This window comes from Nannospalax galili, unplaced genomic scaffold, assembly GCF_000622305.1.
Source record: "Nannospalax galili isolate Female #2095 unplaced genomic scaffold, S.galili_v1.0 scaffold698, whole genome shotgun sequence".
In the NCBI taxonomy this organism is placed as follows: Eukaryota; Metazoa; Chordata; class Mammalia; order Rodentia; family Spalacidae; genus Nannospalax; species Nannospalax galili.
The window spans coordinates 496,899-513,945 of NW_008341886.1; positions in this window are offsets into that span (position 1 = coordinate 496,899).

Here is a 17,047-nt window from a genome sequence, read left to right on the forward strand (position 1 = left end):
TTAAATAGACCACATTCTTGGAGAATCCAAAAGGCTTCATACAGAAGATTAAATTATCTAGGCATTTTTACAAGTTTAATTTAAATTATACTAATATGGAAGCAAAACTGAATAAGCATAAAGTAAAAATCACCCTAATAGCACTAGGAAGAAAAAAATCACTGCAAAAATATTAGTATGAACATACATAATATAGAAACATGTTTATTACTATGTATACTTTTATCCTCAATTAATCTATATTATTTTACATTTGGTTTGTCACTACTTTAGTATTTTGCACATTTTTTTAGCTTGTTTCACATTTTCACTTTATTTTTGATTCTTCTTATAACTAGCATAGTGTCCACGCCATACAAATTATTGAACAACTGTTTTAAAATACTCTGTGTCTGATAATGGACCAGATATCACATCCAAACCCCTGGAACTTGTAATACTTCCTGCAGATGTCATTAATTATACCAACATTACAACCAGCCTGAACAGACAGATTGACCCTTAAATTGAGTTTTCAAGAGTGGACCCAAACTCAGAAGACACTAGTTCCCCTAGTTATCTATTAGAACTGTCTGTTCCCCAGAAGTGTGCTGATGGATCTCTTTTGTGGAGCTGTCTGTGTCCTCTGGCTGTAGAGATGGAACTGACTTAGGAACTGTGTTTCTCCCATCCTCCCAGACTTCCCTAGTCCCCTGTCCTCTTCCCTCAAAGGGTCTTAACTGACCCAAACATCTTCATCCTTTGTGCAAGCTCCAAAATAGTTGCACGCCTCTGAGAAAGCCTTCAGTGGAAGGGATTAAAGTCTGGAGAGCTTTGTGGCCTACCCAAAGCATTCCTCCTGTTTCTCCTTCCACCTACTCTTCTGTGAATCCAGGCTCTCATATTGGTCCACAGACTCACCACTGAGGCACTAAGTATACTTTCCACTACATTCTATCTTCTTGCAACTCTTAAACAGATGAAGATCTGGATCCTTGAATGAAAAGTATTTGAAGCCCATCACTGTGTTATATGAGCAAAGTCCAATAAAACAAATGAACACAAAGGGAAAAGATTTACAAGCTTCAATTTTTCATATTTCATTCCATGTATTTTATGTGTAAGTCTGACTTATACTTTACGTCTTCTACTTGACGATGTGGAAATACTGTCTAGTAATTTTAAATACCTTTAAATTAATTAAAAGTACAGTTGAAGTTGAATGTAGGTGATATATGATTTGTCTGTTGTGATGGCTAATCCTGAGTGTCAACTTGCTTGGATCTGGGATTAATTGAAATGAGAGAGATATTCTTGATTGGATCATCTGAAGCTGGAAGACACACCCTAAATGTGGGTGTTACCTTCTGATGGCAGCCATATAAAGGGCTGTGGTAGAGGAGAGGTCTTTCTTTTTGCCACTTGCCTTCTCTCTTGCTGGTGAGTTCATCTTGCTGCTGTAGACTGGAGACTAGCCAATCTTTTGGAATTCATCATTAGGACTACTGAGACATCCAGCCTCGAGGACTGAGCAACTATGGATTCTCAGCCTCTCCAGTGGGGTGCAGCCATTGTTGGACTACTTAGACTATCCTGTGAGCTAATCTGATAAGGGACTCTATACATAATATATAGTTCTATGATGACATGAAAGTTTATGTAAGATTAAGGCAAAAACACATACTTCCCTAAATCGCAAACAGACTTAAGGCCATTCTGTTAAGGTATTGAACATTTTGAAACACTAATTGTGTTTTTTCCAGGTAAAATTATCACTTAAAATTGTGTTTTTGAAGTTGGGTATGGTGGCGCACACCTTTAATCCCAGAATTTGGGAGGGAGAAGCAGGCAGATTTCTTTGAGTTCAAGGCCAGCCTGGTCTACATAGTGAGTTCTGGGACAGCTGGGGCTACAGGGAGACCCTGTCTCAAAAAGACCAAAAAAAAATTGTATTTTTGAAAAAAATCAGGTGTTTGTGATTGAGTTTCAAATACATGGGGTCATAATTTTTATACCCATTGTACACTGCTACACTAATAGGTTTTTTCCATGCAGATTTTGCTGTTTTAATTGAATTGATATTTTGGATCTAAGTCTTGTATCAGCATTTCTACATTACTAAATCTCTGTCTTATGTCTTTTTTCTGTCTTATGTCTTAATTAGCAGCTGTGGACATTGTACCAGCTTCTATTCATTTTACAACATAAGATGGTGAGGCTGTTGCTGGGGATTTGTCCTGTCCTTGTTTGTTCTCACAGCATAATCTACTCATAAGAGATTTGATTACCTCTGTTCTAAATCATATTTGTATAGCTATCTCTTAGCAAGCATTCTTTTAAAACCATGTTACTTTGCCTGGCCATCCACATATATATGGATATCTATAATTCAACTTGAAACAGAATTTCATATAATGTGTTTTGATCTAATCCACCCCATTCCCTCCCATTTGATTCTCCCCATATACTTTTCCCTACCAGATTCATGTGATCTTTTTCTTCAACTCACTGAGTCCACTTAGTGCTGTCTATAAGTGCATGGCATAGGACCATCTACTGGAGCATGATCAGCCTCCAATGAGAAGAATCCCTGAATAAAACAGAACCCCCCAATTACCAGACATCAATTGCCAATAACCCCTCTGCTATGGGTAGAACCTCCTGAGCCCCTCCATAATCCTTCCTGAGAATTCACCTGGCTTGATGTTGTTTTAATCCTGAGTATGCAGTCACTGCCACTAGGAGTTTACATGTGCAAAGATTCTACCATGTCTGGATAAGAAACAGCAAGAGTCCCCAACCTCTGGCTATTACAATATTTCTGTCTCTTTTTCCATGATGATTACGAAGCCTTGGGGTTGGGGAAGAAGTGATATAGTTGCCGCATTTAGAGCTCAAACACCACAGTTTCTTATTCTCTACACACTGAACATATGAAGGTCTCTGGAAATATTTTTAATTTTTGGAAAATAATCTGGAATGATTATAAGGCAACCAATGAAAGCATGAAATATATTAAAAGTAGAATTATAAATACTGTGTTCAGTTTATTAAATTTTAGCATAAAATTCCTTTTATATATTAAATATGTATCTTTCATTTATGCTTTTAAAAGTGTTTTTTTTAGAAATAAGAAGTTTGGCAACTGAAAGGCAAAACATGTAAACCTGAAATAAATCAGCTCTACTAATTAAAGAAGAACTTGGTTTGGGGGGGGAGTAATTGTACTCTCCTGTTCAAAATGAAATGTACATATTATTTTTTTGAACAAGAAAGAATTCTTTTTGTTTTGTTTCTGTGATTTATAGCATATTGGTGGCTGCAAATTTCTGAATACTGGAGCATAATTAATCTCTTTAGAATAAATACAAATTTATACTGAAGACAGTTAATGAATTATTGCTGTTAGATACACAAAAAATAAAAATAACCTCTTTAATTGCCCTATTCAAGGACTAAAACAAAGCCATAAAATTGTAAACTAGTCACAATAGTTATTGCGCAGAAACCTTTTATCACCCAGAATTTCTACTGGTAAATTGTGATAAATATTTACTTTAACATCTAATGCTGGAAATGGGTGGCTATAATTTTTATTCTGCTATTCTAGTATTTGTGCAAATGCAGCCATAAGTTATAAAATAAATTATATCTACTGTCTTTTTCAACCTAATACTTCTGAGTACTACCCCTACTTTGAAGTAAAAGCACAATATTTCTCCTCACATCTTTGCTAAAAAATTGCATAGGTATACAAAATACCCTGGGAGACTAAGACATAACGCACAATCATGGCTTGGCATCAGGTTTGTATACACTCTGGTCAGATTGATGCTTAGAAATGGAATATGTTGATTTTCAGTATTTTAATTGCAGTTATCCAGTGTGCCTTGTGTTGATTGATTCTCAAACGTATCCTTTGTTTCTATGTTGTTATTGATCAAATCTTACAGTGTCATATCTTTGTACTGAACACCAATTTTGGTAACTTTCTGGTAGAACATAGTGGTAATATGTGAAACGAGAGTGTGGCCTCACGAATGACAAGGATGGTGGAATTCAGAGATGTTTCCGACTCTCTTTCCAAGTTAGTATAAACAATGTTTTTTACTTGGTTCTGTTTCCTTTAAGTTTTTCATGACAGGGTCTCCTGTAATAGTTGCTGGCCTGGAACTCACTATTTAGGCTGTTCTCAGTCTCAGATATGTGCCCGATTCTGCCTCCCGAGTGCTCTCACTAAAGGCTTGGCATTCCCACATGATGCCTAAAAGAGTGGCAGAGAGAAAATATATAAATTGTTTAAAAACATGGATTTACCTTAAACATCGGAAACAATATCTCCCATATTGATTGAAAGGATCTAGTAGGGGGTTAATTAAGACAATGAGAGAGAGCAGGGAGAACTTCTGTCACTATGGGCTGAATGGGGATAGAGAGAGAGCAATGGCAGAGGCTATGTTCTGTGGTCAGGCAGTTTATACATTCTATAAAGACAGGAACTCAAGCACAAAATGCATGCATATATAGGCATGCTTTTAATGTATCCTTTTTTTAGTGTTCTGTGCATTTCTTACAATAAATCTTAATACCCCTCCCCTGTCTGCACACTTATAGCTCTTCCCACCAGATTTCGTGCATTCTTTCATATACATAAAGGCTCATTGAATCAAGTTGTTGTATATATGTCCTTCAGTGCAAGTTCATTTATTGGAGTCTGTTCAGCCTACCTAGAGTCACTCTCTTAAAGAATATCAGCTCCCCCTCAACTAGCAGTAATCAATTTCCAATAGTTCTTTGACTAGAGTTAGGGCTTCCTGCCCATTTCCCTGGTTCTATGGGTTTTTGTCTGATTGAGCCTACATGGGTCTTGTGCATGTTGTCAACACAACATTGTGTCAAGTTCCTATAAGAAACTTCCTCGAGGCATGGAAAACTCTGTTTCCTTATGCTCAGGTACAAATCTTGGCTCTTAAAATCTTTCTGCTCCCTTTTCTACAATCGTCTCTGAGTCATGAATGGGTGAGGTTCAATTTAGGAGGCCTAACTGGGAACATGCACTCTGGAGTCTCTTATTCTTTACAGCTTGAGTAGCTGTGATCTTCAGCATGTATCACACTCTGTTGCATGAAGAAGCTTCGTTGGTGAGCATTGAGTGATGCATTAGTGTTCTCTCTACCCATTGTTCTGCTATGTTCCGTGAAACTTAGGTGCAGAGGTTCCACTGTAGATGTGTCACTTAGGGCTGGACATCTCTCAGACACATATTCTCTGTGAGTGACCAGTTGTGGAATTCTGTAGTAGCTTCTGTTAGTCACTTTTCTGTTGCTGTGATAGAAACACTGACCAAAGCAACTTATAGAAAGAAGAGTTTATTTGGACTTATGGTTCCAAGGGGCATGAGTCCATCCTGCCTGGGAGGCATGGTGGCCGGAGGTGGCTGGAGCAAAAGTGGGAAGCTAGGTTCTACATCTTCAAGCAGGCACAGGAAGCAAGAGAGTGACTTGAGATCCAGGAAGGCTTAACAAGTCTCTAAGCCTGCTCCCAGTGATGTGCTTCATCGAGGAAAGCCATACCTTCCAAGACCTCTCCAACTGGAGACAAAATGTCCAAATACTTGGAGCCTATGGGGATTATTTTCATTCAAACTACCACATTGAACCCCCTGGCCTCCATAGGCACATGATCATATAAAATGCAAAATGCATTTAGTCCATCCTTAAATGTCCCCATAATTATTACCAGTCTCAATACTATTCAAAAGTCCAGTCCAAAGTCTCTTCTGAGACTTAGGGATATATCTTAACTGTAAGCCCCTATAAAATCAAAAGACAAATTACATACTCCCAACACACAGTAGAACCGAGTACACATTAGCATTCCTAAAGGGAGGAATAGAGACATAGTGAGGAAATACCTGACTAAAACAAGGCTGAAAACCAGCAAGGCAAACAGCAAATCCAGTAGCTCCATGTTCAAGTTCTGGAACTTTACTTACAAAAGGCTAAGATGACTCAGCCTCTCCAGCTTTGTTGCATGTAACATACATCCCTCTCTCAGGCTGGTACCACTCCCTGTATGCAGGTCTTATTAGCAGATGACTCACAGCTTTGGCACCACAAACATCTTGGGGTCTCCATTTCCAACCAGACTTCACCTTAACAGCTTCACGAAATGGCCTATTAGGGCCTTCTTTTTCCAGGTGAACCCCTGAAATACACTTCCTGGCCTCTGTGGTTCTCTGAAAACATGGAGGAAGAACTGATAACCCCTTCACAGATACATCTTTCTTGCCTCTAAAGCCAGCACCAGGTGAAGGACATTACCAAGTTCAACTACAAGTTTAGGATGGACCTCAGCCTGCTTTATCCATTTTAAAATCTTTTCTCTTCAGTGGCTCCTGCAGCATGACGTTTCATAAGTTGGAGGCTTAGCTGGGTATGGTCTTGCCCTGGAGGCATTCTCTCCACTGTTTAAGTGCAAATCTCTAGGCCCCTCTAAGACCCCTCTAGGCCCCTCTAATCACTTTAATCTCTTTATCAAAGAGATCCTCTCCAGCATTTGCCAGGGGTCCAATATTTATTGTCCTAGTGCTCTTTTTCAATCAAACTGTATTACTCTCTGCCCTATTTGCTCTTCTTCATTGTAGATCTGCATAATATTCTCCATTAGTAGCCACACCAGCATTTCTACCTTATGCTATCTTGAAACTTCTTCTGCCAGAGAAATTAGTCTACTGCTTTTTAAGTTAGCCTCAACCAAGCTTTTTAGTTGAGGGCAGACTCCAGACAGACTTGGCCAAAATATCCTGTGTTGCTTAAGTCCTTATTTCCCTCTGGAACTACATTGTTCTCAGCACTGCTTTCTTCCAGTCACCTACTAACTAGAAAGGCCTTTTAAACTCTGCTTACAGCAATCAACTGCTTTTCTAGCCCAAGCTTCCAAAGTCTTCCACATTCTTCCAAAACTCCACATGGTCAGGTTCCTCACAGTCAACAGCCCACTCTCAGGTACCAATCACTGTATTAGTCACTTTTGTGTTGTTGTGATAGAAACACTGACCAAAGCAACTTATAGAAGGAAGAATTTATTTGAGCTTATGGTTCCAAGGAACAAGAGTCCATTCTGGCAGGGAGGCATGGTGGATGGAGCTACCTGGAGCAAAAGCAGAAGCTAGGCTCTACATCTTCAAGCAGGCCAAGGAAGCAACAGAGTGACTGGGGATCCAGCAAGCCTTAACAACTCTCTAAGCTTGCCCCCAGTGATGTGCTTTCTCCAGGACAGCCACACCTTCTAAGACCTCCCAAAACATCACCACCAACTGGGAACAAAATGTCCAAGTACTTGGAGCTTATGGGGGACATTTTTATTCAAACAACCACAGCTTCCATCTGCTGCAAAAAGCAGCTTCTTTAACGCGTGGTATATGGCATACTTGACAGTAAATATAAGGAATTTTCATTTGTCTGGAGATATGACAGAGATAGAGTTTTCTCTTGGATCTATGACTGCTCCAGCCATATGTATTTGGTAATGTTTACAGTGCCGCCAGTGATTTCCTTCCATTGAGAGGGTTTTAAATCCAATTAGAATGTTGTTGATTCCTTCTAACATAAAGACACCACTGCTGTCCTGCTATATTTTGTTATGCAGGTCTTTGTTGTGGTTATTAAGCTTTAAAGCTGGGGTTGGATCATTGATTTATTTTGTCCCCTAACACTTTGCATAGTATCCTGCAAAACTATGAGAGGTAGTCTTCAGTGAGGAGGCTTCCAGGTCAGTTCCAGCTCCATTGCTCCAAGTCCTATGTCGAAAGTATGCTCTATCTTCAGCAATCTGGTCTTACCTTCAAGTTCTATAACGTAATTAAGGACTGAACCAATAGTCTGTGTTATCTTGTGAGACTCTTGGATTGCACTGACCAAGAACTTGAAGGGAGATTCTCCTGTCTGGCACTGTGTTTATGGCCATATAGCCTTTGTAATAGGGCACCTTCTTGACCACACCTATGCCATGTTAAAGTTTAGGCTGACTCTAGTCTCTGAAATAATCAGGCACTTGGCCCAGGGTATGGGAACACATGTCAGCTGAACCTTGGTTGTCTTAGGAACAGGTCCCAGTATCCCAGGGTGAACCTGCTAACTGCATATTTATGGCTTACTTCTGCAAAATAGTAATTGTTACTTAATAGAATAGAAATTATTAAGGGGGGGTCTCCACTTGTAAGCTTGGGAACTTAAACTTTTCACAGATGGTTATGGTTTCTCTGTATAAAAGCTCATTGTAGAGATGGCTCAGGGCTACACACTTTGATTCCCGACACTCTTGTGTAGTAGCCCTGGCCAATAAAAACTTCCATTTAGCAAAACTTTGTCTGAGTGATCATCTCTGGTGATGAACCCACAACACCTTCAGGTGCACCTGTGCTCTTCTGTTCAAATATTGCATGTGCACTGTTCTGTACATTTTTGAAGAAAACATTTCCTCTGGTTTTTCATGAAAACCAAGCTTTATATTTTCTCTTCATATTCTTTCTTCCTCTCTCTTTCTCTCTCTCTCTCTCTCTCTCTCTCTCTCTCTCTCTCTCTGTCTCTCCCCCCCCCCGTCTAACCTCCCTCCTCTCTCTCCAGTTAAAGTATGATCAGCATCCCATTTTCTCCCTGGTAAAACCTGCCTCTTTTTATTCCCTTGATAAAAGCTATTTCCTATTATCCCTCCTCTCTTGAAATCCTTCTTACCTTTTACCCACATGGTTCCTTTGTATACCCTTACCTCCTCCATTCCCTGCTGTATACTCCCATATTCCCTGTATCCCATGGTAACGTCTGTTTCCTACTATCCCCCTATCTTGGGCTCTTTCTTTCCCACTACCACCATGGTTGCTTTCCACTTTTTTGGCTCCTCTGTTACATCAAGATATATAGTCATATATAAGCATTTGGGTATGTCGCTGAATCGGCTCTGATCTTAGCAGACCACCAGAGAGTGCCGAGTTCTGGCCTCCCTCTTGCAGAGGGCCTGAGAACACAGGGGACTACCTGAGAGCCTCCAGAGCTTGCCTCCACATGATGGTCCTTTTAATAAGAAGTAGTCATTTCTGCATGAAATAACTACCATCATCACAACTTCAGTTGAGCCTGTTGCTAAACATCATCACAATTGGGCTTGTTGATGGTTGTGCTCTGTATTAGGGTTCTCCAAAAAAACAGAGCTAGTAGAATGAATATGTACGTATAGGGATTTATCTACTTAGCTCACAGGATAGAGTCTGAGTAGTCCAATGATGGCTGCACCACACTGGAGAGTCTGAGAATACAGTCATTCAGTCCACGAGGCTGGATGTCTCAGAAGTCCCAATCTGGCACTGAAGGTCTTATGAATTCCGAAAGATCTGCTAGTCTTCAGTCTACAGCAGCAAGACAAACTCACCAGTGAGAGAGAAGGCAAGCAGCAAAAAGCAAGTGTTCTATTCTGCCATGGCCTTTTATACGGGCTGCCATCAGAAGGTAACACCCACATTTAGGGTGTGTCTTCCAGCTTCAGATGATCCAAGATCTCTTCCATTTCAGTTAACCCCAGATCCAGTCAAGTTGACAGCCAGGATTGGCCATCACATGCTCATTCATTAAAGGAGGGCCAAGCAAGGTCATTGGACCCTCACCTGATTATCCAGCCACTCTTCCCAGTCAACTGTATGTAATTTGACACTAATCACACAAGACCTCCTGGATTTGGGGAGGGCTAAAGTATACAATCTGGAGAAGGCTAGGAAGAGAAGGCATGACCCATGCTGGGTAAAGGCTTTCCAGTGTGTATACCCTCAGGTCAGACTTAGACATCAGCAACTCCTCAGTTATCTCGTAAGTAAGCTCAATAAATTCACTGGTTCCCCAGACAAACTTTAGTAAAACATTGGCTTGACACTAGAAACTTAAAAGGGTATAAGAATTGCTTAGCATCCTCAGGAAAAGAAGTCTCATAACAGATGGAAAATTTATTTGTTAATGCTATTATATCTCATAGTTATTTTTAAAAAAAGAAAATGAGAATGTAAAAGATGTTAAAAGGATATGGGAATAGAGATAGTTTCCAAAATAGACAGAAGACGTGAGAAAGCCTAAGAAAGGCATGAAGGTCTGTTTAGATTTGTTAGGACATATGGGGATGACACAAAAATAATATATACATAATCTTAAATTTTCTATGGTCAAAGTTTAGTCAACTAGTTTAAAGAACAAAATGTATATAACTAATTAAGGTCTATCTGAGAATATATGGTTTTTCACCCAATCCTTATTTACCATGGTACATGATAATTAAAAGTACCAGACTGGTAGAACTAACATTATTGGATGTTTAACAGTCATGGTTTGAGGCCTATACAAATGTTGTCAGGAGGACTTAAAGTACAGTTTTTGTCCCTTGCACTACAAGGTCAGCTAAGCTCCAGGGTACTATGGAACATCTCTCAAAATGTCCTGTAACTGTGGTGAGTCACAGGTCCTCTTTTTCAGGGAGGACATGTAGAGCCCACAAGAGGGACTTGAACCAGTACCTAGTCTACAAAGAGGAGGGTCAACTCAGAGGAAACATCTCATTCAAGCTTCCAAGTGAAGCTAGACATGGTCTAACAGGACATTTGACTTATCTTCACATAGATGGAACTGGTGAAAAAAAAACAGCCAGGAGCTTCACCCAAGCCTGTGTGAACAAATCCTCAAATGACATTCCTTAAGTGTAAAAATAAATTGATTTATTTGGGCCAACTGTATGGTCTTAAACACCCAAAAGGAAAATATGACCAAAGAGCAAAGTCATCAATATATTTCTCTAAGTGTTCAAGAAATTACACCTCCCAGACATTAGGCTTAATTCTTTTTAAAAATTATTTAGACTATTATTTCTCATTGGTGATTTTGTTCCTAACCAGAAAGTGCTGCTCAGATATAAGACTTCAAATTTTGGTCTTCAGTACTGTAGTGCCCACCTGTAGCTAAGGGAGACAACAAGCTATTGTTCTAAAATGACAGGCAAATTTGTTTTTCCCCCATCTAGAAGCCTTTGAGAGGGAACTGACATGGATTCTAATCACTCCAACAGCTATCAAAACACCTGAAAGCAAATCTTGAATCCATCACTCCCAAGTCCAGCCTCAGCAGACAAAAGAAAAATGAGGAGGAATCCAATAGATGGATGCTTTTGGAAGCCCTTGTCAAGAAATTCCACTGGACTCTCATTTGAATATTTGGAAATTGCCCTGTTCTGACTTTTTCTAGTTCCCTGTCTAGAACTTGTAATGCTAATTACTGTTGCCTTTACTTCTCCTTCACATCTCCTATTCACCAGTCAAGGACTTTCTTTTCCCCTTAGAGATAAGAATTATGCAATTTGGGAGTCTTTTAGATAGACCCAGTAAAGGGATACTCCAATTGCCTCACCCTACATCCCTGCTCAGTGTGGAAGAAGCCAGAGCGGTGTGAGTCCCTATTCCATATGGCATTTGGGTAACCTCTTCAGAGGATGGTGTGATAAAAATAGGAAGTAGGAACTGACTAGGCAGTTAGGGTAAGAAGACCCCAAAGAAAGGTAACCATTTTCTTGGCTAAAAGTCAAAATGTCTTTGGGTCTCTTACCAACACACTCTGTTCCAAAGGCCAAAAATGTTGAAGGTATTTGGGAGCTTGTATCTAATCCTTTATAGATTTTAGGGTTACTTTTTCAGATGGGGGAAATGTTAGAGTAGCCAAAAGCCCCATAAAAATAAATAAATCAAAGACAAAGAAAGAGTACATGAAGTTATCAGAAAGAAGTGATCAGGAGATATGGGAGGATTTGGAGGGGAGGGAGTGGGCATGGATTTGATCAGAATACCTTATATACATCCATGAAATTCTCAATAAATCGTTCATTTTTTTAAAAAAATGTGAAGCCCCATGAAAATTAAAATTGTTAAATTAACCTAAAAGTATTTTTCTAGATTAAAGTAATTTCCCTTAAGTCATTATATATTATGGCTATTATTGCTTAAGAGTATATTAATTTTAAGTATTAATTACTTCTACTCCAGGAAAAATGTTAACCATTTTGCCGCTACTGTCTCTTTACAGCCAATAAACAGATACATCAAGATCCATGTGTTTACCAAACTTATATCGTACTGATATGTTTAAAATGGTTGTTTATCTATAGGTATGAGGGACTAAATTTTGGTTATTTGACAGACTCTCACAACAAAGAATCAGTTTATTTATAAATATAATGAAAGAATTTTTGAAAGATCTAAGAAAAAATAAAGGGTTGGAATGATAAAGTTAGTATGATTAAGATGGCCAGATATTTCCAGAATGGAAGGAATAATAAGAATGTTTAAGCAAGTTTGTTAAAGTTCTGAGTAAGTTTATAGAAGTACAAAGTGGGTGTTGTTGTTATAATAATTATTGTTACAGCAAAAGAAAAAAAAATTTTTTTCAGTCTACTTTACTAACTTGTGTTACACACCTAATCCCAGTCTGGAGTTAAATGGATGAAGACAACCGTTAAAGTTGCCTATAAGTATTCGAGAATGTCCTTTAATGTTTCTCTACATTATATAAATGTTTCTTTTAATGTTTCCTCTTACCCATAACAAAATAATTTAAATCAAGATCTAGGTTTTTGCCTCCTGGAACCAAATAGGACAGTCCAAAAGGAAACAGTTTCCTTTGGTGGCTTGTTTTGAATCTGAAGCAGTTTGTTTCTTATTTCACATACCACTGGCATTCTTTACAACCACCCAGGAAAAGCAATAATAGAGAGACAACACAAACATCTCAAAGATCAAATAAATAAAATGAAAACTGGGGAATCACCTATACCTAGTAAAACACTACAGAATCCTCATTTCCTATTACACAGGTCTTTACTAACTTTAAATTTTTTTACACTAAATGATTAAGGAATTTCTCCAATGTCCAAGCACTGGCAGGGAATAAGTGTTCCACAGCCCTTGCCACAGAAAGACCATGAATCAGATCTCTGGAGTAAATCTCCAGCTCCTTTACTAACAACAGGGCAAGGGTGTGCTTTTGTCTTTACAGAAAATGAATCCTCCCCCAGTCCCCTGATGGGCACTGCTCAGATACATCAGAGTGCTCAACTCAGCTTCCCACAGTAAAGATGGCCACATTGACCCTGGGAAAGCAGAAAAAGGAGACCCCGGCAGAAGAAGACGCAGCCTCCTGTGACCTGGGGAATGATTAAGAACCTGATGAACAATCCCCAAGGGTTGGGATGGCACCAACACCAAGTATATCTAAATCTGAAGTTCTTCTTGTCTGCGTTCTAACTATAGTGACTGAGAATAGCATAAAAGCTGAAACATGTGTTATAAATACTAATGTTAATGGTGTGCCTACTATAGGATCAGGATTAGTAACTGAGTGTATTATACAAAACTGTGCAAGGCCACATGGACCCATCATATGGGAAAAAGATGCACAGAGGACATACAGCCAAATGGATGGAGGATTTTTAGTTTGGAACAAATGCTACTGACCAGAGCCTAAAAACACAGCATGAGTTCAGTGTTTTTAAAGAGATACTGACCTTAGAAGATACTAGAAATTATAGCTGTGTAAGAAAGCAAGAGACCTTTTAAAGATATTGAAGTAGTTAGATCAACCACATCTTTGCAATGAACCAGCCTGTCCATGTCTAATTATTTGAATGGGAATTTATGGGCTCGTCTTGCACAAAAGGGTAGTAATAAAAAGAGTTTCTGTATACAAGGAGACCCTTCTATACCAGGATTGTTAAAGAAAAATCTAATAGGAATAGATATGGATCTTTATTAAAAGATAACTAAGGACAATATAGAAAGTCAGACAATATATTCATATGATAATCAAAGACTTACCTGTATCTCACATTATTGTTAATTATTGCTTATGTTTTGATTGTAAGTTTATTCCTTTACATTGCAATACCACCTCTAATCTTACCTTAAAGCAAGGGAAATAGGTGCCTGTAGGAAAGACGTTCTTTTGCAATAATGAAACCTATGTAGCATTGCCTTATGGATATCAAGGGTTATGTGCTATCAGCCGTATAATGCCTTTGCTAATAACCCCTCCTATAAAAAGAATGCATAGCTCTTTATCTGGACATTGTGATGATTCTTTCAAGCTACTTGAGCCAAAAGCTGTAGCTGTTAGTTCTGCCTTTATACTTTGTTCTGCCTTTATACTTTGGCATGGTAACTGGAATGCAAAAGAAACTACCTAAACATGCTTGTATAACTAACTAGTAAAACAGCAAATATAACTGCAAAAATACTAGGAAAAATTAATCAGGAAATGGGAGAACTGAGAAATGCTGTGGTACAAAATAGAGCTACTATAGATTAGGTACTATTAAAAAATCATATGGGATGTGAACAATTTCCAGGAATGTGTTTTTTTTTTAATTTGACTGATTTTTCATGTACTGTAGACCAACAGATTAATGATTTGCAAAAAGAAATCGATATGATGTCTGAATTTTCTATACCTTGGCCACAATGACTTCAATGGCTTGCTCCATTCTTGGCCCAGTATTGCTTGGCATACTTCTTCTTGTGGGAACACCAATAGTTATGTGCTGTATTATAATTTCAATTAATAATACTGTGGCCTCTATGACCATTTCTTTCTTATTTAAAAAAAAAAAAAAAAAAGGAGGAGATGTAGAAAACCAGGATGCCAGGCCCTAGGGTGAGATGAGTTTAAAAACTTCAAGTCCAGGCTGCATTCTCTACTAAAGGGAGGGGCACTGAAAACAGTAGCTCTTATCCCTGGCTTGTAGAACACTGTGAGACTGGTAGGAGACAGCAGCCTGGTCATAAGGGCAAGCTCCCTGCTCTGTGGGAATGTGTCTTGGTCAACAACCCTCAGCTCATCTCCCTGTCCTGAACAAATAACTCATTTATCCTTGACTAAGTGATTAGGCAAGGTTAAAGGTTTACTCCTGAGCAAAAAGCTAAAAGTTTATCATGCTTTTTGACTCTATGTAAGAAAACATTGTAGCCAATAAGTTCCTGGACGGGCAATGATAACCTTGAGTAAAAGTTTAAGCATCCTTCTGGCACCAACTACCAGACTAAATGTCCTGTTTCTTTGTACCCTAAATCTTTGTATGTGACTTCCATATCCTACATGACTGCCAGTTCCTTGTAATGTATAAAAACCATCTGAATGTTGTAATAAAGAGCTCGTTGTAAAGAAAAAATAATAAGTATTTGGAACTAAGATCCACAAATGAGAGAGAACATACTTCACTTGTTTTACTTCACTTAGTATAACAGTTTCAAATTCCATCCATTTACCTGCAAATTCCATGACTTTTGTCTTTCTTCACCTCTGAATAGAACTCCATTGTGTAAATGTACCACTTTAAGTTCATTCCTCAGTGGAGGGGCCCTTAGGCTGCTTCACTTTCTTAGCTCATGTAAAAAGAGCAACAAACTAGGATGTATGATGTACAAGTATTTCAACAGAGGATGAGTCCTTTAAATTTATGCCAAGGAGTGGTATAACTGGGTCATATGGTAGAATTCATCTTCAGTTTTTAAACATTTCTCCACTTTGCTTTCTACAGTGGTTGTAAACGTTACCATTTCCACAAGCAGTGAATGAGTGTTCCCCTTTCTCCACATCCACTCTTTGGTGTCTATTGTTCTCTTGATCTTATCAGGTCTGACTGGGGTAAGATGGAATTTTGAGGTGGTTTGGCTTTGCTTTTCCCTAGTTACTAAGGATGTTGAACACTTTTTAATATGTTTCTAAGCCATTTATATTTCTTATTTTGAGAACTCTCTGTTCAGGTCCTTAGTCCACCTTTTTATTAGGTCATTTATTTTCTTGTTTCTTTTTTATTTTTGAGTTTTTTATTTTCTGGATATGAATCTTCTGTTGAATGTGTAGCTGCTTCTCCTACACAGTGGGGTTCTGCTTCGCTTCCTTTGTTATTTCTTTTGCTGTACAGAAACATTTAGTTTAATGATGTCTGTCTTGCTCATTGTTGAGTTTAATGCCTGAGCACATGATGTCAGTTTTAGAAAGTCCTTTCCTACACTTACATCTTGTAGGGTGAAGGCATGTTGGTAAGAACTACAGAAGTCTTTCTGGCCACTTTTAGCAATGCACTGATTATTAATGACCTTTAAAATGAAGGATTTATATGGAGTCAAAGAATAAATTATTGGCAAAAAGAAGCTTACTCAAGATACTGATAGAGCAAATGTGGTCAAGAGTCCTCTGCGTAAAGTTTGACTTTCTGGTAGATTGAGATGTGAAATACAAGATTAGAGAAGAGATAAATATTCAGGAGATTTTCTACTCCCATGAGCACTGAAGATAGTTTTATAAGAAAAACTAGTATGGGTTTACAAAGTAGTTTTATTGAGCAGGAGTGTGTTCAGGTCAAGCAACCAACAATCCTGATCCTCATCAGTGTCTAAAATCAGCAAATTTAGTAATTATGATGAGACTAACCCTGTATCCTCAAAACAAACAATGCTGAGAAGGAACCAACATTATTGGAGAGAAAAGGCTGATGGTCTGTGAAGAGTTCTTGACACTTCTATCCTTTTTAAAAATATTTTTACTATTTTCATTTTAGGTGTATGTGTGCTGTCTATATGTGTGTAAGTGCACCCAGGTCATGCAATGCCCATGGAGGTCAGAAGAGGACACCAGATCCTCAGGAACTAGAGTTATGGATGGTTGTTAGCTGCCCTGTAGTTGCTTGGACCTGAACCTGGGTCCTCTGCAAGAGCAGCTGGGGCTCTAAACTGCAGAGCCTAAGTGCACTCTCCAGATGATCCCTCTGCAGTCTCTTGTTCTCTGTACATTTACCTGTTGTGGGTTTCTGTGTTAATCACCATCTGTTGCATAAGAAAATTTCTCTGATGAGAGTTGAGAGATGAATTAATCTATGGGTAAAACAATAAGTCATTAAGAGTTCAGCATGATAACCATAGGTGGACAAGGCAGAGGAGTGAGTATGGGGAGGGATAGCTAACACTGAAGGCCGTGGGGAAAATTCATATGGAGAC